Source organism: Neovison vison, chromosome 13 (genome assembly GCF_020171115.1).
Source record: "Neovison vison isolate M4711 chromosome 13, ASM_NN_V1, whole genome shotgun sequence".
NCBI classification, from domain to species: domain Eukaryota; kingdom Metazoa; phylum Chordata; class Mammalia; order Carnivora; family Mustelidae; genus Neogale; species Neogale vison.
Window position 1 is genome coordinate 47,408,721 of NC_058103.1, and position 27,492 is coordinate 47,436,212.

The 27,492-nt window shown below is 42.6% G+C and overlaps 1 protein-coding gene across 2 annotated transcripts in view; it reads right to left on the minus strand.

Annotated features, from left to right (window-relative positions):
* GNG2 (G protein subunit gamma 2) overlaps positions 1–6,504 on the minus strand; it is a 112,634-nt gene extending 106,130 nt beyond the window's left edge. For both annotated transcript variants that reach the window (XM_044229828.1, XM_044229827.1), the window contains exon 1: positions 6,423–6,504. The gene's annotated coding sequence lies outside the window, so the exon portion shown is untranslated. The remainder of the gene's footprint in view (positions 1–6,422) is intronic.
* Between the last annotated feature and the right edge of the window lie 20,988 nt (positions 6,505–27,492).

Below are 27,492 nucleotides of genomic sequence, written 5' to 3' on the forward strand. Positions count from 1 at the left end.
CATATTTAGGGAATAGAACCTGGGAGTCAGTGGGGAAGTTGGGAGCCTCCAGAGAACTAAGAAGGGTGACAGAATGTGCCACCCCAAAATATGCCTCCTTGACATAAGGATTATTTTGAGCAGGTTATTTTGGGAAACAGCAGACACAGGAGAAATTCTGAAAACAGACTAGAAGTTACCACTTGTGTAAGGGAAATTTACATTTATAAAGGAAATCTCCACTTATAAAGGTGCCTCTCTCTCCTACCTGAAAGGATGACTAAATCACTAGATTCTAGTCAGTAGACAGGCATGAATTTAAGTCTGCATAAAAAATCTTACTCTTATTTACCATACTTTACCTCGTCACCTCCCCATAACTGGCCTCCTCCACTTCTCCCCCTCTGTCTTTAGCTGAAGATGGTATTTCAGCCTGAATTCTAAGCCACCGCTGAGAGTTACTCACTTTTCCCTGGGTATACATGAGGTATAACATATTAATAAACCTGTGTGCTTTTCTCTTTTTAATCTTCCTTTTGTTACAGGGTTCCCAGATGAGAACTTAGAAGGGTAGTGGGAAAACTATTTTTCTTCCCCTAAGGTTAGAGAGAGAACAAATTAGTAGAGGTTATAAAAGTCAAGGGGAAGCTTTGTTGGCAGCAGGTTTAATTTTAAATTTATATGTGTGAACTAACCACATCTACAGGCAAAGAGGAAAGGGCCAATAAAGGGAAGGAACCAAATACGTAGGAAAGGAACAGAATTACTATCAGAACATAGTCACCTAAATGTAAAAGGAAATGGAAAAGAGAGTGCAAGTAGAGTTTACTCATGGCTTCAGCAAAAGGCTGTGTTAATTTGACCTAGGACAACAGGGAAAGAGAATAAATGGAGACACAGAGAAATTTTAAGGTGGTAAGTAATGAGGCTGAGGAAGCCTGTAATATATGCCTTCTCAGACAAACAAAAGCAATAAATAAATAAAGGAATAAATAATAATAAATATGCCTATAATAAATAAAGGAAGGACTTGGGCTTAATGGATTTACTGAAAATGCATAGGGGATAGTAAAATATGAAATTCAAAAATAGAAAAGGGGTTTCAAAGAATAGCAATGACCCTGCAAATGTTGCAGTAGAACCCAGCTCTAGAGCTTCTTTATTAGCACTGAATGCCAGGTGCTTGAGGAGAGGATTGTGGGAAGGTCTGACCCTGACAACCAGGCTTGCAGGGAGACAAATAAAGGCCAAAGGAACAGGGAGGAAGGGGTCAAGGGACTGGTTTTCCCAAGCCTCTCCAGTAAGAGCTTGACTGTTTACATATATTTGCCAAGAGATAAAAGAGCTGACCCTGTCATATCCCAAACCTTGGCATACAGTGGTACCATTTCTAAGAAATATGTTATCACTAGAATTTAAGATTGAGCTCCCTCTTTTTAATGTTTAATGAAGTCCCCTAGGGATTGTCTGAACAATGACTCCCATTAAATACAACTTATTTTCTTTAACATGAGAGGTTGGGGGAACATTATACATCTCTAATGCTTTTACCTGAATATCTGAATCTCAAATCCCACTGTGCCATCTTTACACTGAAATAAATTTGAGTGCAGAAACTGCATACTTACATAGAATGTTAAATTTAAACATTATGGTCTTCTTTTTAAAGAAAATAATTTTGTCTTAAAATTTTAAAAATGACAAAGTGTGAAGACTTTGTCCATTTGATCTAACACAAAGGGAGGTGAAATGGAGATTGAATTGGAACATAAGGTATTAATCATCTGTGCAACTCTAAAAAGGTAACTTAACTTCTGGGCCACTTCTATTATCCACCATGGAGAGTTTGATACATGCCAAGCTCATCTCCAGGTCTTTTTCAGTTGTACCATTCCATGAGGTCACAGGCCAGGGGTTAAGTCTTTAATCCACTGAGCCACCCAGGCGCCCCGGGCCAGGGGTTAAGTCTTAACACAACTCTGTAATTCCCTTCTCCACCTGGATCTAGTAAACCCAGTAATTGTAGAAAAAACAGATTTGCAAAGTAAACAAAATGGGGTTCATTATTCAACCAAAAAAACACACACAAAGAGTGCATTACAAGAATTTCACATATGATCATTCAGGAGCTCTTCAAACCATTCAAGGTCAACCTCTAAACAACCATAAATCCCAGATACTGTTTCTCTTAAGAGTCCCTCTTCATCTTCCTGTCCAACTCCCCTCAGCCCTGGCCATACACTGCCTCACCAGTTTCAGAATCAGGGGTGAAATGTGTAGTGATGATCCATTTTCAAAAGTGAAATTCAGATTAGAATCCCATTTCGTTAGTAGAAACCTCTCTCAGAAATCTATTGTTATTTAATGATTATAGCTCCTTCTCCATAGGTTAATGCTCTCCATTAGAAAGAGCTGGAAAACAATTTAGCACTTCAGATGCTCTTTCCTTTTCCTGACACTGCCAACTATTGAGCATTTCTTTCTCATCCAGCTGATGAGAAGAAACTAGAAAGATGCTGGAAGGACAGTGCCCAATGCCTCCTTTGTAGTAGTCTGGTCCACATGTGACCAGAAGGGTCACTAGTGTGACTGTCTACAATAGGGATTGGATTTCACTATCAGGTTCTTGCTATCACCAATTATCAGGAGCTATGCAGATTTTCTTACTTTCTCCTTTTGATTTTAAAAGTTACTTCTGAGAGAAGTATTTTACTTGGGCAGGGATAATACTGGTATATGCAGGAGATAAAATTCAAATATTATAATCAGGATCTTTAGGACATACTGTGTTAAGATGTGTCCATTTTAAAATGTCTCCTTGAAAACAATCCAATTAAAAAATGAGCCAAGGATTTGAGTAAACATTTCTCTAAAGAAAATTTACAAATGGCCACTAGGCCTATGAAAAGATGTTCAACATCTAATCCTTAGGGAAATGCAAATGTCAAACACAAAGAAATACCAATTCATACCCCTTAGTATGGCTACTATCAAGAAAAACAAAAGTCCCTAGAAATAACAAATGTTGGTGACGGTGAGGAGAAACCGGAACTCCAGAGCACTGCTATGGGATTGTAAAACGGTACGGCTACTCTGGAAAACAGTATGGTCATTCCTCAAAAAATTAAGTAGAATTACAATTTGATCCAGCAATTCAACTCTGGGTACCCAAAAAGAGTGAAGGCAGGGACTCAGACAGATAATTGTACACCCATGATCACAGCAGCATTATTTATAATGGCTAAAACATGCAAGCAAACCTGGTGTCCAACAGATGAATGAATAAACAACGCATTGCATATACACACAATGGAATATTATCCAGCCCCCAAAAAGAAGGAAATTCTGACACCTGCTATAACATGTATGAACTCTGAAGACATTACAGTTAAGTGAAAGAAGCCAGGCCGGAGAAGATAGATACTACAGGATTCACGGGTATGAGGTACCTAGAGACAGAGAGTAGAATGGCGGTTGCTAGGGGTTGTGGGGAGAAGGAAATGGGGAGTTATTGTTTAGTGGGAATAGTTTCAGTTTGAGAAAATGAAAAAGATCTGCAGATGGATAAGTGGTAATGGTTATACAAAAATGTCAATATACTTCATGCCACAGAAGGTTTATTTAAAAATAGTTAAAATGGGAAATTTTATGTTATACATATTTTACCCCAATAAAGAAAAAAAAATGTGTCTCCTGGAACCTTGGCAGTGGTGGCAATGGCGAACAACATGCTAACTTTTCCTTATGCCACCAGGGAAGGAAAACTGACATCTGAGTACCTACTAGGCACCAGGCACTCACATAGTCACACACAAAAGCAAAACCAAAACACCACAACACAAACAAAAATCAAACCTTGATTATGCACTATTAGCTTGTCTTTACAACGAAGAAACTAAAGTTTATACGTTAACGTGCTGGGTCAAATAGTAAAAACCAGAGGTAGGATTCAAAGGCAGATCTGCCTGACTCTCGAAGCCCGTGTTCTTTTCACACCTCAATGTTCTTTTATTTTACCCACAGCTGTCTTTTTGAACTGGCTTTCTGCTTTGACGATAGAGCTTTTATATTTAAAAGTTAGACCTGCCTTCTGAAGTGAGCTAAAAAAGTCCGTCAACCAAATACATTCACTCCGTGCCTACCACATGAGGCCCAGGGCTGGACACGAAATAATGGGAGTCATGTTTCCACCCAGCCATTGGCCATATGGCAGAAAAAAAACCCATATGATTAAAATTTCAGTGTAGGTCGACTCCCTCAAAGGCCCCGGAATACTCTGAGCAAAAGCATTATGTCTTTCAATATTCCATATGGCCAGAACAAGTGGAAAGAGTCTCATTTTATAGAACTGAAGCATTTTTATCTTTTTCCTAAACCTTCTACCATCACAGTTACTGATCAGCTGTTACTCACTAATGTTGTGCTTCAAGATGGAATTGAACAATTAAGGAAATGTTTTGTGGAGTGCAGAAAATAGGCAACTCTCAGCTGTTTTGTGAAAGAGGATGGGGGGTCCTTCTGACTCCCCTGTGCCTAAGGGCCAAGGTTTCATTTTCTCACTCTTGTGAAACACACAGAGGAGAATAACACAGACTGTGTACACATCCCCAAACAAAGCAGGGTGTTAGCACGATCTAGTGAAAACCCAGCCCGCAGCCGAGTAAGGACCAAGGGGGGAGCCTCATACAGCCCAAATTCCCAACTTTCTACTTCATTTAATGACAGGCAGCTTGATCATGGAACTCCGATTAGGGGCATTCTGGATCCAAGATCTACCCTCCACCTGCTCTGTGGGAGATTATCTTTACATATTTTATTCTTTAGGAGGGAAATGGGAGGTGCAACTGTGAAAGAAAGCGAATGACTTATCTCACCTACAGGTTTGATTAAATTCAATGAATCCGCAAGGAAACTCCATGGTTTCCACACCAGTGATATTTTACCCCTTAGGCACAGTACAAGTTTAATTTAATAAGTAAGCTTAAAAAAGTGACATTTTTTTTTTAGTGACTAAGGAGTCTTATCTCTGAAAACGTGCTGCTACACCACAAATTTTGAGACACCAAATCGATTTCAGAAAAATGGCATTAAAAAAGAGAGCTTACAGCTCTTCATAGTTGAGAATGGTAATAAAGGAGGAAGCATATTCACTCTCAATGGCATATGTAGGATTTAAAAACTGTATTTTAAGAATTTGAGTGTCTAAATATGACCTTTTTACTGTTTTTTACTCCACTATAAGCAATTCCTTCTTTCCTTTGAAAATCCTTTAATCCTTTCATTCTAAAAATTCAAGGAAAAAAAAACCTTTTATCAATGACCATTTATTGCTTACCCACACTTTCCGTTGGAGACAAAGCTTAATTTCTTAAATCATGCTTCACTAGGGTCTTAAACTCTTCCTCCTCCATATCTTGCCAAAGAAATCTCATAATGTCATTTTCCAGTCTGTTAGACCTATTTATTGGACTTTTAGGTATCATTCATAAATCTGAGCAAGTCATGGTTATGGGCTCTCATTAACAGGACCCATGGCTCAAGATAAGCAAAGAACAAAATTGCATTCTGATTTTACTATCTGGTTCTGCTTACAGCGTATACAGATAAAGAAATAACCCTGCTCCACTTCCACATTTTGTCCCTCACTGAAGTTAATATGGGTCTTGACCTACAGATGAATAAAATCCACAGAAACATCCAATCCATACATATCTGATTCTGGACAAGTTAAACCCGCCAGGCTCCTTTGAGAAAAGATGCAACTTTAGGAGGAGACCTACTGGCAAATGGGAGCTGTTTCTGAGGCTACCCTGAAAGCAGCTGCACAGAGCCCAGGGAGGAAGACACCTTTTTTTTTTTTTTTAAATGGTAAATATTGCCCCTCACATGCGCTATTCCAGTCTTTGTTGGCAAATCCTGAGTACAAAAGGATTTAACAAAAACGAAAAACAAAAAAAAAAAAAAAAAAAAGGAAGGAAGGAAGAACAGAAAGAAAAAGACTAAAATCAGTCATTACACTGCAAAACAGAAGACATCTCAGTGAAATATGTAAGAAAGGTAATGCAACCAACATTTTCCACAATTTACACCCTCAAAATGAGGGGACTGCACGCTCAGATGATGAGCCCACAGCTTCAGAGCCCCAATTCATTTCAACTGATCCCTGCTCTTCCTCCAAGAGAACTATGCAAAGGGCTCCTTGCATGTAGCGTGCTTTCCTGACGAATCACTAAAGCTAGACGCCAATGATTTTTTTTTTTTAAGACGAATGTGCTACAAATTTGATCATTCTCAAAAGCCCTTCTAAAAGAACCCATCCTGATCCTTTTCCCCCAATCCTAAAACCAAGTCCCTATCTTCCCTCAGAAATCTGCCCCGAAAAACCGTAGGCGGGGGTCCTTTTCTCACGGAAAAAGGAGCAAACGGAAAAGCGTCCCCTTTACCTTGGCGCCCGCGGCTGGTCGGAGAGCGGCCGGTCTCCTGTGTGGGAGCCGAAGTGTGCAGGCGAGCCCCGGAGCAGCCCGCCCAGCCCGCCCCGCGCAGCCCGCCCCGCGCCGCCCAGCCCAGCAGTAGTAGGAGCTGCCACGGAGCGGCCGCCGCTGTGCGCTGTGCGTGTGTAGCAGCGGCGCCTGCAGCCCAGGGACTAGTCCCCACCCAGCTTTGTCTTCAATCTTCGTGCTTTCTACAGGAAGCGGCGCATCTCCCACTTCCTCCTCTTCTGGGTAGCTCTTCGCTGCTTGCTTCTTTCCCTCTCACTCAAGCTCGCGCTTTCGCCTCCTCCTGCGCTGCTCACACTACTGTGATCAGAACCCCGCTCCTCCTTTGTTCCAAGTCCCGCTGGTGCCTCTGTTCCTTCCCCCTTCTCATTCCCCTCACCTCCACGACAGCTTCCAGCCACTGCCTGTCCGCCCCCTGGGCTTCCCCTCCTGCAGCCGGCTGCTTAGCCTGCCCTGGCCAGCTGTGGATGGTGCTGCTGCTGCTGCTGCTGGTGTTGGGGGGCCACAGCTGCTGGCCAGGTTCTGGCCCTGAAATCCAGCACCAGCCTCAATGGCTGCTCCTGCTTTACGTGGTCCCTCTCAAGGCAGCCGGCTGGGAGCCTGCAGCTTGCAGCTTCTTGCTGCAGCATTTTGCTCTGTGGCCAACATTCCGGCAGCTTCATTTCTCCAAGGTCCCACTACCACTGAGATCTTACTTAACCCACATGCTCAGAAAGGAATGGCCCTGATTAAGTATCCTTGTGGGGCACCGGAGTCAAACCAAGTCCCACATTGCTACCTGTAGCCTAGCAGTGAAGACGTATTCCCAAAAGATTTCTCAGTGGTGTGAGGGAATGGGCTAGATCTGAATGGTGTGGATTCCCAGCCTAGAGAGAGATCTCTGCCTCTGCCCCCCCGCCCCGCACCTACACACTCACAGACTCATACTGGTAAGGCTCTACAGACCTTCACCATCCTCTAATCCTTTTCCCTCATTTTAGGACATGGTGTAATGTTCAGGGTAAGGGAGTCTGTCTACCAGGATTGGAATCCAAGTGGTCTTACTGACCATATGAACTTGGGGAAACTAACTTCTGTTGTCTTTCACTTCCTCACCTGCAAAACAGAGAGGATTATAGTCCCAGCCCACAGGAGACTGTGAGGATTAAAGAGATGTACACAAAATGCTCATAGTTCCTGGGATTTGGAAAGCATTCGGTATTAGCTCCTATTATTCTTAGAGGATGTGGGAACTGAGAGACAGCATGGGACTTTGACCATCAGTGGCCACATCAGGACCTTTCCTTGGTGTCTGGATTCCCCAAAGTTAGTACATTCACCACTATACCCCCATGATCTTGGTGAAAATTTATTCAGCCTCAGTATTAATACAAGCTGCTTTGGGGGAAACTACAGATTAATCATGGCCTGGAGGCATGGGGAAATTCTTCCAGTATCCCTGCAGTGCTGTTAAGAAACCTCTCTCTAGTTTTCAGTGCACTGAAAGCTAATCCTCCCTAACCAACGGAGTTAATCCCCAGCTCCACCTTTTTAATCCAGTCTTGCCGTAATCCTCCAGCAGATCTTCCTAACCCACCTTGAGACCACAGCACATTAACATGGAAGGTACAGAATTTAATTTCTATGAAATGGTCCTAGACAGTCCTAGTATACTCTGTGTTTTGATTGAATAATCTGTGAACAGAGTTTGCTTTTCTTTCTGGAAATCTTTGATCAAAAAGGATCCGTATGTCAACTCACTAACATCAGAAAATTACAAAATGGATTGTTTAAAGATTAAAAATAAAGAACTACTTTTGAATCACCAGCAAACAGAATTGTAGGAGGGGGAAAGAATGGACATATAGATTCCCACTGTGTCCTGCAATCCAATGGAAATCAGACGTGAATTTCCTCCAAATCACAAGTCTTCATGTCAAAGGTTACCAGGAGCTTTTAAAGGAAAGTTTAAATACAGTATATATGATGCAAGGCTTAAAAAAATTGAGAATTGGGGCACCTGGTTTGCTCAGTGGTTAAGCCCCTGCCTTCAGATCAGGTCATGATCTCAGGGTCCTGGTGTGGAGCCCCTCAGTGGGCTCTCTGCTCAGCAGGGAGCCTGCTTTCCCCCTCTCTCTCTGCCTGGCTCTCTGCCTACTTGTATCTCTCTCTCTCTCTCCCTGTCAAATAAATAAATAAAATTTTTAAACAACAAAAAAATGAGAATCGCAATTATTAATGACTGGAAAGATTATGGAAACAATCTCTGGCTAATTTTAGACTAGGGGATTTTGGTGGTAACTCTGGATTCAAACAGTTCTGTCTCTTTTTTTAATCTCTCTCTCTCTCTTTCTCACACACTCTCTCAACCAGTAGAGAATGGTTCCTATATAGTGGTATTCTATATAGGAAAATCACTTTCAGACAATGAAATCTACCAGGAATTTGGCCCGCTGCCTTCTGACTAGCTCTTCCACCTCTGGCCCTTAGAAAACTCTTAGTAGTAGGGCACTTGGGTGGCTCAGTGTGTTAAGCCTCTGCCTTCAGCTCAGGTCATGATCTCAGGGTCCTGGGATCAAGCCTTGCATCGGGCTTTTTGCTCAGTGGGGAGCCTGCTTCCCTCTCTCTCTCTCCTGCCTCTCTGCCTTCTTGTGATCTCTGTCTGTCAAATAAATAAATAAAATTTTAAAAAAAGAAAACTCTTAGTAGGTTCACCTGGCCGTTGCTGTGAAACTTCCAAACAACCTCCGTTCACAGCTGAAACCAAGATTTTAAGATCTTTCTCTTTCTGTCATTAAACCCATTGCTTTCAACTTGTCCTAACTGCCTCTTTTTCTGAAGAAGAAAGGAAAATATGCAAGATTAATCCTGTTCAGATCTCTTAACACAAGCGTGGTAAGTACACACTAAGTCTACAAAGTGTTCATCTCTTAGGAGATATCATTACATCTCACCTTTAACCATTCGTGCCGTTAGTAACTAAATATGAGCCTATCCTTAATGCATTTTATCAATGCATAACACAAAACCTGTAGAACAGTCCACCTTTCATCAATGGCCCTATTGGTAGTCATTGATACCTTGTATTTCTTATGTCCACCACATAGAAGAGGTTGATGGTCATAAAGAGGCCATCATTTTGCCTGATATCTCTCCTGTACTACAGCATGCTCTAGCTGAATGTCCTTTGAAGTTAACCTTCCCCAAATTTTATATATTGCCTCAACCAAAGCGTATTCCCCCTTCCATAGTCTCCATTTCATGTAATGAGGCATACAGACCAGTTGCCCACAGAAAGAATATAGGAACACCATTGGAGCAATTTGTCTCGGTTACCCTGTGTCCAATTCAAGGTTCCTCATCCTTTCATTCCAGCACCAAACTATCCTTTTGACCCAATCCCTCCTCTCTCTTTCCTTGTCACGGCCTTATTACACAAATGCTTCACTTTCCCCTATATGACTGCAAGACTCTGGACTTTATCCTTCTACCTCCAGTCTCTAAGCTATGTCCACTTGAAGTACAGTGCTAACATGAGCAGTTGATACTGTCACTGTACTACGGTACGTTGCCTACAGGACACGTCTTAATTCCTCCACCTGGCACACAAGATGTTGTAGAACGGCACCCAGCTACAGTCTCACCTTATTACCCAGCCTGCTGCAAGGCCACCACCACGGCACGCTTCACCAGGGACCTCTGCCTCTTGGCATACGCTCTTCCTTTTGCCAGAAATACCCTTTTCCCTTCCACCATTTGGTCTGTTGGCAACCCCTACTCACCCTTTCAGGCTCAGCTTTACTCAGAAGATCACTCTGAACACAAATACATGTAGCATTGGGCATTTCCCCCTCTAGGAATGCACGGTGCCTTGCCTCGCCCTCTGTGTCAGTGCGAACTGCCTGGCTTTAATCAGCTCTTATAGGTCCACCTCACCTGTGACTACTTGAGCCCCTTAAATTTAGGGCCATGTTCCATTCATCTTTGTGTGTCCCAGAGCAGCTCGCAAACAGATGTTTGTATAATAAAAAGGCATCGTTGGCAGAAATTCCAAACCTGCCTTTGTATTCCTATGGGTGCCAGAGGAGGGAAAGAAAAGGGAAAGGTCTGATACAAGAACCTGGTCATGGGATAAAAAACAATAATCCCTCGATTTTTTTTGCAAGTTGCAGAAAACCATCGTACCCGAGCACCAAATTCTGTATTTTTATTATATAGGTGAATCCTGGTTCTATGTCTGGAATTGCTTATAAAGAAGCACAATCTGGCAATAAAAAGTAATTTTAAAAAATAGATTTTAAAAAGAAATTTAAAAAAAAAGGAAAGAAAGCTGTTCTTTACTTGCATTTCTGGATGAACTTTAAAGAGACTAATTTATAAGCCAGAAACACTTTTCACATTCCCTCCTGCACACTCCAGTTTTTGCCACCTCGCAGCTGTCCCAGAGGCTCTCACATGCCAGATCCCCAAACTCTTCTCCAATCTCCTGACAATATTGTTCCTCTCTCTCTCCTCCGCCCTCGTCTGCCTACTAGTTCTTTACTATTTTGACTCACTTGCTTTCTCTGGCTAAGCCCTCCCTCCTTTTCTGTCCATGTTTCAGTTTTGAAGTCTCTCCTTCCTCACTCTATCGTACCAGGCAGGAGCCATAAACCAGCAGAGCCATTCTTGGAGTGCACATGTGGGCTGTCACAAAGAAGAGAGTGAATGGGAAGAAGGTGAATTCACGTACAAATAAATCTTGTCCCACTCAGATCTATATGTCACCAGGTCATTGCCTCTGCCTAGACATCTGAGCCTACCTCCAGCTGTTAGGAGGCAAGAAGACTGACTCATGTTTGGTTTAAAGAGAGTCAGGAGGTGAGGGAGGCAGAGAGTAGCTTTTTCTAGATAGATAGTGGCTACCCCTCGCTAATGAAAAATGGCAGTCCCTGGTTCATGGTCCAGGAGAAAACCTAGCAGGACCAGGGGTCTGCAGAATAATGGCCAAGGGTTCTTCTAGAGGACAAGATGTTAAAGGCATGAGTTCCACTTTCCCTTTAGCTTGGGCAGGGCTAACAAGGGGGATTCAGTGGAATAGAGTGAAGCCCCCCAGATACTCCTCTGATAATGCCTGAAATGTCACCAAAATTAAATTTGGGTTATTAACCCAAAAATATATGTGTGTGTGTCCGTTGCATACATAAAGCCCTGGGGAAGTTGTCACTGATGAAGGCGTTCTAGAAATTCGCTTTCCTAACACCTCACGAGAAAACAAACCCAAGTGTTGATGAGAAGGGTGAGGGTGGATTCAGAGGCTGAGGGAGGCTGGAAGCTCGGAGCAGGGAGGCTAACCATGAAGCTGGAAAAGACACTAATTATGGAGGGAACCAGGAAGGAAGAAGGCCAGAGATGGGGAGGGAGGCAGAATCAGAGCTGGAAGTAAGTCAGAGAGGCCTGGATATGCAGCCAAACAGGGGGATTCTGGCCAGGCTGAAGAAAGCTAGACACTGCCTGAGTGGACACTGCCTGCGATGTGTCTACTGTTCTGGTCTTCCCAAAAGAAGACAACGTTCCAGACCCTCCAGCGGCAGAAATGGGAGCCAGACCATCGGCAGGGTTGATAAAAGAGTTTAAATCAAATGTGTTATTACCATCAAAACAGGAACAGCAGCTCTGCAAATACAACGTGTTCCTTCTAAAAAGTCTCTGAAGATCCACACAGAAAATCAGGGACAACAGGAAGTGAGGAACAGGATCAAGAAGAACAGGAACAGCAACCAAGTATGACAGAGGTGAGAGAACGCAGCGTGCAGCAAAGCCTCGGAAAAACAACCGTTGGAAGGAATAGCAGAATTAAAGGATATGAATCGGTGAGATTAACATCACACAAATAAACCATTTCGAAGAGTCTTGGAAGAAAAGCGATATAGTAAGAACTCCCATCATTTGTGGGCAAGGCAGAAAGGCAGGACGTGATTTTTCGGGGCCAAATATGTCAACCAGGAAGGATGATCTATTTCCACAGGAAATGGGTTAACAAAAGGCTGGAGAACCAAAGGAGATGTTGGGAGGCCTCAAAATCGTGGTGTCTTTGTTGATTTCCCTAACATAAAGAGGATTCATAGGTTTACTTATGACCTTGGTTCCCCCTCTCCCCCGCCCCGACCGAGCTCTATTTTCCTTCTAGGTTCTCACTTTGAATTTTCCTATGATAAAATTTCAGAAACAGAAGCACGGGCCAACGTTGAAGAAGGCTCTGTGGTGTGAGGTGTTGGGTGGTGAGTCTGTCTCTCCTACAGAATCCACTCCAGTCTACGAAGCCCCCTGAGTGCTGAGGACAAGGGTTGTGCCTCTCTGCGGGTTCAGCGCCTTGCCTAGCACTTGCGTATCGTGTGTGCTCAGTACATGTTTGGTGACTTTAACTGAATCTGAACAATCGGACCCAGTGGGAGACACTTAGGAGTAATACTGACCACTGCAAAAACACCAGAACATACATTTTACAAAATTCTAAGAGAATGAGCCAACAAACCACCGTGGCTGCTTCCAGTACCACCCAAAATGTGCCCAGAAATCGAAAAATTAGCAGATGTGGAAGGTGGAAAAGATGTTACCAACTGACTGATATTAAACTAGTATGAAAATCCATTATTTGCTCAGATGATAATGAGGTCCCACCATATGTGGAAAGCTCAAATAAAGTTTTTATCCATTGATTACTTGCAAATCCGTACACTAGGAGGTGCATCTTTAGTAATGCAAAACCTTTGCCGTAACTTCCTATGACACTTTACAAAAATGACATCAATTATAGAGTAAGAAATTACTCCACATTCTTTAAGTGTCGCACAAAGCAAATTCAGCAGAGAACTGGGTGGTGTATAGTAAATGTGGAAGTCTCAAATTATTGACCTGACAAAAATAAACAAGATGATTCCTCAGGAAATTACTATTTTTACATGTGATGTTTTCTCAAAGAAAATGGCTGGGTTGGCAAAGCCTGGGTGGCTCAGTCAGTTAAGCATCCAACTCTTGATTTGGGCTCAGGTCATGATCTCAGGGTGGTGAGATCGAGTCCTGCATTGGGCTCCATGCTCAGTGGGGAGTCTGCTTGGGATTCTCTCCTTCTCCCTCCCACACCGTGCCCCTGTCACAGTCATTCACATTCTCTCTCACACATAATAAATAAATCTTTTTTAAAAAAAAAAAAAGAAAGAAAAGAAAATGGCTGGGTTAGGTGTAGCACCCCTCCCCCCAACAAATCACCTCTTGCTTCTCCTGGTTATAGTTCTTATCACACTTGATTGTCATGGTGTGTTTCTCTTTCTCTATCCTCTAATCTATGTGGAATTCTGGAATACACAGGTAATGTCTTACTCTGCAGTATATCTAGCAGTTTCCACAATGCTTCATGCACCTCACATAGTTGGTATGCAATAAATATTTGTTGCATGTGTGAATAAAGGCAAAAGTGTCCCAAGTAAGGGATACAAATTAATGTAAGCAGGAATATTATAAGCCAAACATTTGTGGATTTATTTGTAATTTCAAAAAAATTAATATGGTCCTAGAGTATCTTGTTGGTAAGCAAGGTTGTCATTTTTTGGAACATTGTCCTTTATGTCTTTGTTTTCTTTTTTTTTTTTTTTTTAAGATTTTATTTATTTTACTTGACAGACAGAGATCACAAGTAGGCAGAGAGAGAGAGGAGGAAGCAGGCTCCCTGCTGAGCAAAGAGCCCGATGCGGGGCTCAATCCCAGGACCCTGGGATCATGACCCAAGCCAAAGGCAGAGGCTTTAACCCACGGAGCCACCCAGGCGCCCCTCGCTTTGTTTTCAACTGAAAAGAATGGGTTACTTGCTCGAGATCAGTTATTGTCATTACATCCTTCCCAGCTCAAGATACTGGAATTCACCCAGACCACAGCCAAGTCATTTGTTTGCTACTGAAATATTTATGTACATTTCTCCTAACTCCCCAACCTCATATTTTGCATCTAGAAAGTAGATAGATATTTATGAACTAAAATGTAATAGCATAAATATGACTAAAGAAAACCCCACCAATACCTAGTAAACACACTTGGCACTCTAACATTTAAAAGCCGAAAACTACATGACCTGTATTCTTACCTAAGGATTACATGTGCCAGTGGTTTCATATCTGAAGAAAGTGGCAGCAACAATTTCAAATAATATAAAGATGGACAAAAAGCTGTATGTGCTCATAACTGAGGGAATGCCACTAGAGAAAAATAAGATTTCAAGGAAGAAGTGAAAGTGATCAGAATGAATAGATTTTCTTAATTGTTAATGAAACAGACTCCCATTTTATTCTGGAATAATAGTCTAAGGAAATTCTTCAAAGATCCACCATTTCTGACAATCATCAGATGGCAAAATCAAAACACCTTTCTACTCCTACATCTCTGTACTTAATCTCAGTGAGCCTGTGTCTTGTTAGTGCCTGGTCCACAGTAAATTCTAAATCTTTGTGAAGTGAGTGAACATTACAGTAACAGAAAGTCACTCTTCATATTCACAATATATGTAAGTGATGAGGTTTAGTATTAATTAGAGATAAAGCTGTTGGTTCTGGTGTGGATTCTGGATAGCTGTGCCTCATTACCAAAAGGAATTATCACGAAGGCTTCTGTGTAGATGTCATGTGGCGCATGGGTGCACACCTGGTATGCATGACCCACCCTGGATCGGAGGCTGCCTTCTTACAATCAATTAGCTGGGATAAAACAGCATGGACATGGGCTCCCTGGTGGGGGGAGGGGTTGCGGGGGGCAGAGCAGAACTGTTTTCTGCTTATTCTCTGTTCTCTTCTGTAGGTAACCAGAGGTCAGCAACCTCTTCACCTCAGAAGTGCCACAGAGGACAAGAAATTTCCACAGGTGCTCCTGGCAGATTTCAGGAAGAAACCAAGAAACCGAAGAGGGGAAATAAAGGGGAAGATTAGGAGGGAAGTGTTTCTTTTTCTCAAGAAAACCATTTTTTAAACAAGACCTCTGAAAAGAGAACTCAACTGAGAGCCAGATAAACAGAAGACAATTTAATTTACTTTTAAGAGGGAGAAATGTGAAAACCTGGTTTTAAAATGAAGGGAAAACACCAACAATACTTGAAAGGAATAGCAAACAGAAGAGGGTGACTGGGATTAAGAGGCAACTGTGTTGCTTGCAAAGCTCCCAGAGGCAAATTCTAATTCACTGAGTAGCAGTACTCTTTGGTGAGGGTTTGGGGGTGGGGGGCGCGTTGGAGTGGCTAAGCTTTTAGTCTAAAAAGAGTACAGATATTACAGAATTGGTCATTTAAAAGCATTTACTTTTTATCTAAAATTGGATATAATTTATACATTGAAATACACAGGTATTTATTGGAAGCTTGCTAGGGGCCTGTGGGAAACAAAATAGACTCCATCTCTTACCTCATGAAGTTTATATGATAGTGGGGAGAATCAAAAGTAAAACACAGTTGACCTTCGAACAACACACTAGTGGGTTAAACTGCATGAGTCCACTTTCAAGTGGATTTTTTTTCCATACAGTACAACAAATATATTTCCTCTTCCTTGCAATTTTCTTAACATTTTTTTCTTTAGCTCCCTTTATTGTAAGAATACAGTATATAATATATAACAGAATGTGTGTTAATTGACTATTTATGCTACAGTAAGTCTTCCAATAATAGTAGGCTAGTAGTAAACTTTTGTGGGAGTCAAAGGTTATGTGTGGATTTTTGATTGTGTGGGGGGTCAGAGCCTTTAACTCCTGTGTTATTCAAGGGCCCACTGTCACTACCACACAAATATATGTCAGTCAGCATCAAGTCCTGTGGAAAAAAAATTAAGATTACATACAATTTTTTAAAGATTTTATTTGAGAGAGAGAGAGAGAGCAAGCATGAGTGAGGAGAGGGACAAGGGGGAGGGAGAGGGTCCCAAGCAGACTCCACATGGAGCACAGAGCCCAACATGGGGCTCCATCTCAGGACCCGGAGATCATGACCTGAGCTGAAACCAAGAGTCAGATGCTTAACTGACACTTCCCAGGCACCGGGGCATACAATGTTTTAAATCAAAGGTTGCTCACTATTCCCTGATTTCTACCTTCCCCCACCCCTTTCCATTCATTCTCACCCTTCTTGGCTGTGTTCTGTGCTGTGGTAGCTAGATGGCCCCCAGGTATTACTGGGTCCTGGTGCACACCTTCATGTGGTCTCCTCTCACACTGACTCAGAGCTGCTAGAACGGGGCTGGAGTGACCGGATGTGACATTCAGGCTAGGTCAGAAGGGACATCGTAGCTTCCACCTTGGCCCTTTTGGATCTCTCACTGGCGGCAGCCAGGCGCCATGCTGTGAGCATTCTCAAGCCTCCCTGTGGAGAGACCTACATGCAGAGGAGCTTTGGTCTCTGGCTGACAACCAGAACGACTCACCAGCCACGTAAGTGAGCCACCTTGGAAACAGATCCTTTATCCCTCACGAGTCTTCATGTAACTGCCATTCTGACTGCAGTCTCATGTGAGACCTGGGCTGGGAAACAGCACAATAAGCTGCTTCCAAATTCCTGAGCCACGGAAGGAGATAATGAGAGCTTACTCTTTCATGCCACTGCATTTTGGGGCAATCTGGTGCACAACCAGAGATAACTTCTAGAGCACCCAAAACCGACTGTATTACCCAGACTCCCTTACACTCTGGTTTCCAGCTGTGTTTGGCCAATGCACAGACAGTAAGGTCAGTGACTTATGCCTTAGCATTCTGTTCGGTGCAGCTCCATTGGTCTTCAGGATGCAACTCTCTTTGTGCTCCTGTAATACTCTTTCTTCCCTTTTCCCCCTTCAAGATTACCTATGGTCTCTGATCTCCCTGTTGGCTTCCTTGTCCCTACACACAGTGAACAAGTCCTTTCATTCTCCTAAAACCTGTGTGACTTTCATTTCCAGCCAAGACTCAAACTGATGCAAAAGAGACGCAAAGGAAGTGAGGGAAGGAGGTCTCCTAATGTATGGGGAAGAGTATCCCAGGGGGCAAAGACTCTGAGATGAGGGGATCTTTGATGTGTTCAAGAACAGCAAGGTCAACGTAAGAGAGTTAGAATGCGCCAATGGGAGAGTCAGTGTATGAGGATGGAGGGCTAGGCAGAGGCCACATCAGGTCGTGGTTGCATTCTGAGTGTTGTACACAGCCCTGGGGTGGGTTGGGAGAGATCTCAGTGGGGGCATGACATAATCTAATTTGCCTTGCCCTGTGAGACCAGGATAGGAACTGGGAGACCAGTCAGAAGGCTCCGTTAGAACTCAAGAAGATGAGGACAGCTTGGGTATGATAGGTAATAAAGATGGAGAGTAGAGACTGAATTCAGGGTATGTTTTGAAGCCAGACCTGTAAGAATTTGCTACTAAATTGGATGTGAGAGAAGGAAAGGTAAGGAAGACTCCAAAGTGAATGATGGATGCTGGCGTCACTTACTGAGATGGAAAACAGGGAGCAAAGGAGGGCATTTTGGAGGAAGGAGGGGCAGAAACCAAGAGTTTGTTCATTTCATCTTCAAAAAAAGAAAAGAGTAACATTCTGCTGTTAAAAAGGAGGATGAGGGTTTGTTTTGTTTTGTTTTGTTTTCCTTACTTTACAAAACAGAGGATCTCCCTTTACAGAGGAACTTTCCTATTTCCCTGCCTATTAGGGTATTGCCATTAGAAAATTTTTAAAAAATCAAATAGTGCATTCTCAGGTTTAGTTATAAATATGATCTGTTATGGGTCAGTTCCGGCTCCCCAAAGGTCAGATTAACTAAATCTGGGAGCCATGTCTGTTCCTGGGTTCCAGAGTGCCTGTTGTCTGTTATAAAACACGATCCGCCTATCAGTTGAGGATTCTAATTATCAAGCCTGTAAAAGATAATCTCACTGGCTAACCTCACATGACTTTCTTTTTTAAAAAAATTGAAATATGACTACCCTCAGCTCCAGAAGCAGATGTGGCAGGAAACAAGACTCAACAGACACTTCCGTTTTTCTTGGGACAGCACCCTTTGCCCCATTTCCGCAGTTCAAGGTTCTTCTACCATAAAAGTAGAGCTGTGCCCCAAACCCAAACCAGACATTCACCCTGCTTACACAACATCAGTTACCTGCCTTTCCTTGGCAGACCCGAAACTTTAGAGAAAACTGGGCAATTCGGTACAGGAGCTTGTGCTGATGGCCTTCCCTGGAGGGACATGCTAGGAGACCAAGTCAGCACCCAGTGCCCTGAAGGGGTAAGGCAATGCCCGCCCACAGGCTCACTGGCACCCTCCTCTACAGAGAGCTTTGTGATGCTGGTGCACAGCTGCCCTGATGCCAACTGGCATTTATTGGTGGTGGTGTTGTTTGTTGTTGTTGTTGTATTCAGAATGACCTCTTTCTAAAAATTCTGTAGGCTTCCGGGAAGGGACACAGCCTACTGTGATAAAATGGACTTCTCCCTTCCCCCACTCTGGTTGCTATGGCAACTCTGAATGACTGATTTCCTGGTTGCCATGTAAATGCAGTGGGATCCCAGCCACCGCACCACACAAAGACGTCAGTAAGAGTAGTGAGAAAACAAAAATCATATTTAAAAAGACAAAGAGTTTTCATCGCAAGCCTTTTTCTCACACAAAGGCAGAGTAAAGAACCAATTGTAATTGGGAACGGTGTTCTTCTGAGGTAGGAGTGTGTCTCTCCTTCACTGGAGGGAAGACTGAAAAAGAAGGGGAAATCCCTCCTTTGTAGTGGAGTTGGCATGGTGACAGGAAGACAGATGCCATTCTCAGGTGGCAGGAACCCTCAGTAATCAGCCTGAGTCCCACAGAAAGGAAATCTGAACTATTTAACTGGGGTGGAAGAATCAAGTTGATTGAAAACAAAATAAAACAAAAGTCTCGTGGACATCATTCAGAATTATTTGCATTATTTTAGAATTAAGATTCCAAATGCTCCAGATGCTCAATGCTTGACAATGAATTTTTATTTCTATTCAATAGCTTTGGAGAAATAAAATGCTATTTTTCTAATTTTTAAAAAATTTATTTGTAACATCTTGATAAAACCATATGCCAAATATTGATTAATTCAGATTTCTACAATTTTCATAGCCGGGTGTTAATTGTGTTTAGTAATACCTAAAAAAAGCACTGGCAGGAAATATATAGGCTCTATTTTGTATGATTCTATGTATACAAAAACTTAAGTCGTGGATAACTCGCCTCTTTGACTTCTCATCATATCTTAGAACCAAATTGTTTAAAATTAATCTGTTCTTTTTCAGAAAAATCTTTCTGCCTTTTGCCTCCTGTTTCTTATAAAGGTTTTCCAAAACCTAATCAGGCAGAATTTCCATAGGTTTGCTGGAAGATGCATATAAGGAAAGCTATTGGTGCTTTGCTATTAATTTTTGGCATTGAATCACAAAGTAGTTGCTTTGAATGCTTATCTTGGGGCAGGTTGGAGCTGGAATGAGTTAAAACCTTCCGTGTTTTATAGATGCTAGAGAAGTGACACAGGAGATAAATTTCTGTGCCCATGGTACTCCAGAGTACAAAGCAGACTAAGCCAGGCCCTGTAACTTCACTTCTTAATATTCTTTCTGGCATTCGACCCCACCGCATTGCAAAAGCCAGTATGTTCCAAACTGGGTCAGTAAGTGTCACACAAGGTAAAAAGTTGGGGCAGGAGATTCAGAGCTCAGATAATTTTGCAAAATCTTAGTTTCCAGAATGTTAGGCAGGTTTATTTACTGCACAACTTCTCAGGGATTTTGATATTCCAGTATCTATGGTGATTCTCCAGGAGGGAGCTCTGGACAATATGCTGTTTCTCAAATGAACCTGACCATGGAGTGGTCAGGAACTTCTCTAGTTCCTCAGAGCATGCTTTGAGAAATGCTGGGCCAGATTTCTTTAAAATCTAATTATAACTTAAAGATCATAAATATTTATTTATGGACCTTCAGAGCTTGTTTGGAGGTCCTAGCAGGGGAGCACACCTACTCATATACCCTTGACTGCAGAATGGTCCTCTCCTCTATCAGGGAAGGTCGTCCTCTTCAACGGAGCACGTGGCTTTGGGAGGGACGCACATGGAGCAGTGAGGGAGGAAGGGAGGAAGGGGACACCTACCTAGCCAGCCAGATCAGCTGAATCAACCCTGGCAATCAATGGGGTGCAGATGTCACAGCCAGATCACCCTCACATCCAAATGTTTATTTATGATTTAAAATTACAAAATTTTAAAAAGCGATTGGCTCCATATGATACCCTAATTAAGCCCATAGACAGATTCTTAAGAAAGCCAAGAGGAAATGAAATAAATAAATAAAAAGAATCCACAATAAATTAGGTGCTTTTAGAATATTTACTTTGAATCTGAGCATGTGAGCAAATCTTTTTCTTGTCAAGATGTTATTGTATAACATAGGTATAACAGGTGAAATTCTCTTTTTTTTTTAAGATTTTATTTATTCATTTGACAGACAAAGATCACAAGTAGGCAGAGAGGCAGGCAGAGAAAGGGGAGGGAAGCAGGCTCCCTGCCTAGCAGAGAACCTAATGTGAGGCCCAAACCCAGGACCCCGAGATCATGACCCAAGCTGAAGGCAGAGGCCCAACCCACTAAGCCACGCAGGTGCCCCAACAAGTGAAATTCTCTTAACAGTAAGCCTCACAAGACCTTTCAATTGTTCAGCAAAAGTTGTGTCAAGGAGCAATGAGGGATGTGAGTGATGCCTCCACTGGGTGTGCAGGGAAGGTCAGCCAGAGTTGCTATGGATTCTCTTGGGAAGGAACCACCAATGCTTAGGGAGCTTTTGGGAACTGAGTTCTCTTCAGTGGAAATTTTGGGGCTTCCATCTGACCACATCGACTCTTTATAAGACTACTCTTCCTCTTTCCTGCAACCAACCAGCTGTGAGAAATAACAGAATTGCCAGGGGCCTCAATTCCACTGAAGATGAAGAGAAAAGTGACAAAGGGAACCTTCTCCTGATCCTCTTCCTCCTTACTCTGATACTTGAAGAAGGGGACCTTATCAGAGGTGCCTGGGTGGCTCAGTCAGTTAGGCATTTGACTCTTGATTTCAGCTCAGGTCAGGATCTCAGGGTGGTGAGATCAAGCCCTGCTTCTGGCCCCTCGCTCAGGGAAGAGTCTGCTTGGGATTCTCTCCCTCTGCCCCACCCCACTCCTGCATGCTCTCTTTCTCTTTCACTCTCTCAAATAAATAAATCTTAAAAGAAGAAGAAGACGACCATGTCAGAAAGCAGATGCACCCCCAACCCAGCCTTCTCCTGTCTGCCCTGGAGAGGGATTTGTGCCGAATACAAGACAGTTAACAGGACTGAACTGTCTTTTTTTTTTTTTTTAAGATTTTATTTATTTATTTGACAGAGATCATAAGTAGATGGAGAGGCAGGCAGAGAGAGAGAGAGAGAGAGAGGGAAGCAGGCTCCCTGCTGAGCAGAGAGCCCGATGCGGGACTTGATCCCAGGACCCCGAGATCATGACCTGAGCCGAAGGCAGCGGCTTAACCCACTGAGCCACCCAGGCGCCCAGGACTGAACTGTCTTAACAAACAGAAGAGACTGAAGAGTTCTGGGACAGAATGAACTACTGTTAAGGGAGCTGGCTATCCAAAGGGAAAGGAGAGCTGACTGGAACAAAGTGGGTTAGCAGCCATGGGAAAGATAAAATGGGTCTGTGTTTTAACCTCAAGTTGAGTATCTTCAATCAAACTGACTAAGTGACTGGGACAGCCATGTAAGCAATGTAGGAGCACAGATGGGGCAATGAGAAGAGGAAGCATAGAGACAAGATAGATTTATTTTGCCTGATCACCAGGAGAGCAAAAGTTAGCAATTACGAGCAAAGTTAGCAAATATGACAGTGGCTGAGGGCTCAGTAAAAGGAAAGGGGTAACTGTCTGTTCAGAATGGGGGTAGGACAGAGCAGGACTTATTCTGTAAACCATGAATGGTTTCCGAGACAGGGAGGAGAAACTGCAGGTCTTGGACATTTCTCCGTGGTTTGGCATCGTGGGAGGAAATGGTCAGGCTGTCCTGGGGAGGTATTCTGTGGACTACAGGGGAGGGCTGGGATCAGTCTGGGAAGTACCTTCTATGACATGACAACCAGTGTGGAAAAAAGGGAACCACAGAAGATTTTCATCAGAGGACTGATAGAACTAGATTTGTATTTTGGAAAAACTATTCCATGACAAAGTGGGTTAGGTTTCTTTGAACGAGGAAGATGAGAGCAGAGTAGACCCACAGAATGCTGGAGTGGTTTCCATAGCACGGAACATCTGCGAATGTCTTGGGAGGAGGTGATGGGGGAGAAGGGTGGGAAAGAGGAGGTGAGGGTTACTCACAAGTGCAAATCAACCACACGGGTTGGTTGCGCTTTCATCTTTCCATTCGACAGCTAGTGCTTTGCATTAACAGAAAAACAACACTTCTTCCCTCTCTTTGTCCTGAAGACCTTCCCTGTGATTCCCAGTAAGAATAGTGTTGATTGGAAGCACCTGAAATAGTTCAGCGACTTATACCTTACTTGTGTTGTTGGTCTCTCCTGCTTTCTGACAACATGGATGGGTCTCTTGCCACAGCATTTCAGTCTGTTAATTCAGTGGCACCAAGATTCGTAGCAGAATTCCCCAGAGGAAAGGGATTTTGTGTGTGTGTGTCTGTCTGTCTTCAGTTCTGGCAATAACTCTGCTCTATGAAAAATGGTCACATAGGGGCCATCTGTCTGGCAACTTAGGCCAAACTTAATAAATTAATTTTGGACCCTGAACAAGTCCATGCCTATTCTGGTGGGAGCTCAGGAAATGTTACTCCTGCACTGGGACGGTGAATGGTCAGCTTCTCAGTTGTTTAGGTGTACAGAGTCCTGTGGCCGATGCAAAAAAAATTCTGCCTGCCGGTCGCAGGTTCAGTTCCTGACTTGGACAGTTCTAGAGGATGTGGAAATTGTTAACTGCTCTCGTGAAGACCTGAGAAAGAGGTTTGCCCTCTCACTTTCTTTACAAAAATAACACATATTAAAATCAGAGATGTAGAAAACTTGTCTGAAGACCTCAACTCCAGACTAAAAGATTCTAATTGTACCTTCTTTCATAAGTCCCTGTGTCTAGACTAGATGATATCAGGACAATTGTCTCATATCTGAATAAGCTTTTAGTGTCCTGGCTCTGAATGGGAGAGTTTTTCAAGGACCTCAATTTCATTACTGTTTAGGTCAGGAAAGGGCGAAGAAGCATGACATCATGGTGTTCATCTAGGTTAGAACCAAAAAAAAAGGAGGCCTTCTACACAATGAGAAAATAAAACACAGTGGAATAAAAACCTCCTTAGGAGGAATGTTCAGAGATTAGCAGGTTTCCTTTGAAGGGGTTTTCTGGCTGCAAGGTGTGAACAGTTAGCTCATCGTAAATATTAAATTTTCTTAAATATGTTAATCTGTATTTCCTATTTTGCTTGTTTTATTTCCTCTTAATAATTCTGTTGAAATATCATCATGATGTCTGAAGCCAGATTACCTGGGTTCAAATCCAAGTTCCACCACCTGTATGACCTCGCCCCTGTGCCTTAGTGTTCTCCTCTGGAAAATGGGGGTGATAGGATCTTCTTTGCAGAGTCAATGTGAGCCTTGTGTGAATGAATATAGCACTGTGAGGGACTCTTTCTTCCTGGTGAAGCCTCTACACGTGGGGTTCCCAGACCTGGGCAAATGTCAGAATCCCCTGGGGAGATATTTTAAATACAGATTCCCGGGTCCACTGCCACACATTCGAGTTCAGTCCGGAGAGGGGCTTGTTGCAACCAAGTCATGCAGTGGCCCTTAAGAACCACAGCTTAAAATTCCAGCTGCTGTCATGCAGTCCTTATTCTTCCCTCCCATTCTCTTGAGCTTCCCCCATGTCCTATTGTCTCCTAATGGCAAATCTCAGATTTTGTAGCATTTGCTAGATTTGCCTACCTATGGTGGACCTCTGTAGAACCACCCATCTTCTTACTAAACTGGTGTCATATTATACATTTCTGGTCACTTCTCAGTGTCTATGACCTCCACTCTTGGAAAAAAAAAAATGACCAGATAGACATATGAGGGCTCCAATTAATCTATGTTTGCTATGGTGGGAGGTAATATGCTTTTGGCATCACAGATGCATGTAACTCAACTTAGTTTCAGGACTCCAGATACTATAAGGTAGGACAAGCTTCAGGGACTTGCTTATGTAATAACTTATGTAGAAAGAAGGCAAAGCTCTCTTGTAGCTAAAAACATAGGAGTCAGGCCAAAAGGGTGTAAAAAATTAGACTCTTCTTCTGGATTGTAGAATGAGGGGCAGAAGGGCAAATGCAGCTTTCTTCTCTCATCATCTATTCGCTGGATCCAAAGCCCTGTTCAGCTCTCTCCAGGAAAAATGGAATAAGTGGCAACCTAGGCACAAGCCTGAGGGGCAAAATCAAAGATGCAGAGGGTTTTGGGAGATTGGGAGACAAATGGGAGGGGGGGAACCAGGGAGGGACTCCTTCAAGAAACCAGGAACTGGGCAGTTGTTGGGCCTGCATCTAGAGAGTAGATCTGAGACTCAGCTAGCTAAGGAGAGACAGCCCAACAGGCTCAATGAGCTACCTCTGATTTTCTGTTGAAGGTAGCTTTTGTGGGGAACACTTCTTAGCTGTCATGGGGGTCATGATTGATGCAAAGATGCCAACAGACACAGGACAGGAATGAGAAGTTTCATAATGCTTAAATGATAAAGGATGAAGTTTTGGAATCAAGCAAAGCAAAAGACGAGAGGACATGCTCTCAGACCCTGTACGGCTTCAGGTTCCCAGGCTTGGGCAATGACATAGAACTCCTGAGAAGCCAACCAGGCAGAGTAACGGTTTCATCAGACATGAGAAGCTCACCTTGCCCATTCTTACAGCTATTTCTATACCTTCTTGAGTCCTTAACAGACCTTTGACTGCCAGATGGAAGTAACCGATGCAAAACAACCATAGCGCATTTCAAGTGTTTTCCTGCAAGATAGTTAAGCAAAGATGAATTCTCCAAGATCATCCTGCAACTGGCCAGTTTCAGGATTGTTGGAGGTCTATTCCTAGAACTGCAGTTAACTGGCCATGTCTGGGGGCGCCTGGGTGGCTCAGTGGGTTAAAGCCTCTGCCTTCGGCTCAGGTCATGATCTCAGGGTCCTGGGATCGAGCCCCGCATCAGGCTCTCTGCTCAGCGAGGAGCCTGCTTCCTCCTCCCTCCCTCTCTCTCTCTGCCTGCTTCTCTGCCTACTTGTGATCTCTGTCTGTCAAATAAATAAATAAAATCTTTAAAAACCAAAACCAAAACAAAACAAAACAAAAAACTGGCCATGTCTGAAGTTAGACATGGTTCTGCACACATTCTAGGACTCCTTATGTGTAATTGAATGATCTTTTTTGGTAAAACACTTTGTGGTGCCTTTTGTTCTTTTTCCCCTTATAAAGAATTAAGGTATGATTTGCAAATAGCACAATGTACACTCTTAAAAGGATAGTTCTTTAACTTTTAAGTTGTTTAATCACCAGCATAGTCAAGATATAAAACAGTTGCATCACCTCCCCCATCCCCAAACTTCCTCTTGCCCCTTTGCAGTCAACTCCTCTCTGACCTCTGGCCCCTGGCAAACACCAATCTCTTTTTATCCCAATGGTTTTGCCTTTTCCTGCATGTCAAATAAGTGGAATCATACAATATGCAGCCTCTTGTGTCTGGCTTTCACTCAGCTTAGTGCTTTGGTGATCTGTGCATGTTGTCCTGTGTTTTTTGGGTCACTCATTGCTGGACATTTTACTCTTCTGCTGTTAAGACTGTTGTGTATATGCTGGCCTGAGAGGACCTGTGGATCCTGCGTGCTACATTCAAACAGGGCGTACAGGAATCCAAAGAGAGATTTTTTGAGCGATTGAGGGAAGAGAGTTTAAGGTAAGATTTTTAATTTATTTGATGTAATAAACACCTGTAGATTGTTGCTGTGTGTCTGATATTGTTTAATATGCTTTATAAATAATAACTCCTTTTATTCTCAATCCTCTTGGGTTAGAGTTATTATTACTCCCATTTTACAGATGAGACCTGAAGTACACAGAAGTTAAGTTACTTGGCAAAAGGCACATAGTTAAGTAATGGAAATAGGATTGAAAGCCAGGCAGCTTGTTTTTTGTTTTTTGTTTTTTTTTTTTCCCTGCCCCAAATCATAGCTATTTATCAAAGACCCACTCACGGTAATAAAGGGAAGAGACAGCAAACTCAAAGTCTGGCCATTGAATGAAGCCATCCTCCTAAATTATATTAATTTGTGCAATAGTAATGAAAATAACTACATATTTAGAAATACAGTTGTATTTTGTTAAAAATGTGAATCTAGGACATCTGCAGAAACTGCAAATTTTCTGTAAATTAGCTGTCAAATTTAAAGAAGTCTGCCTTGATTTAGGTAAACGTTCTAATACAGACCAGGACAAAACACAGAACATCAACCCAAAAAGGCAAAGCTCCACTCAGAACAGATAATGAAAGAAGAGGTATGCAATCGGCATCATTCATAAACATTTACTAAGCACCATGTGTTCACTATCTCCTCAGCATAAGGACCACTCTGAAGTGAGAGCTCTCCATATTAATTGTAGTTTGTTTCTTTTATGGTTAGATTTATTTAAATGTGCATAGTTCTTTACCTAGTAGTAATTAGGTTCCTAACAGTCTTTTTATATGTGCTAAATTCAAAGAAGCTTTCTAATATTACTAAATATTTTTATCAAATAGATTTAATTAGTAAATACCACCAAGATCAAGGTACCCAAAATGAACAGAAGGGAATGTATCAGAAAAGCACAATTTTGTTTTAGTATGTTACACTCACCTGTTAAAGTAGCCCCTGAATTAGAAGAACTGGGATCCATCCACTCATTTCAGATAGAGCTAATATTATTTGCTTTCATTTTCCCAAACTAGTGCTTTATAGAGCTATTGTATTCTTTCTTTTTT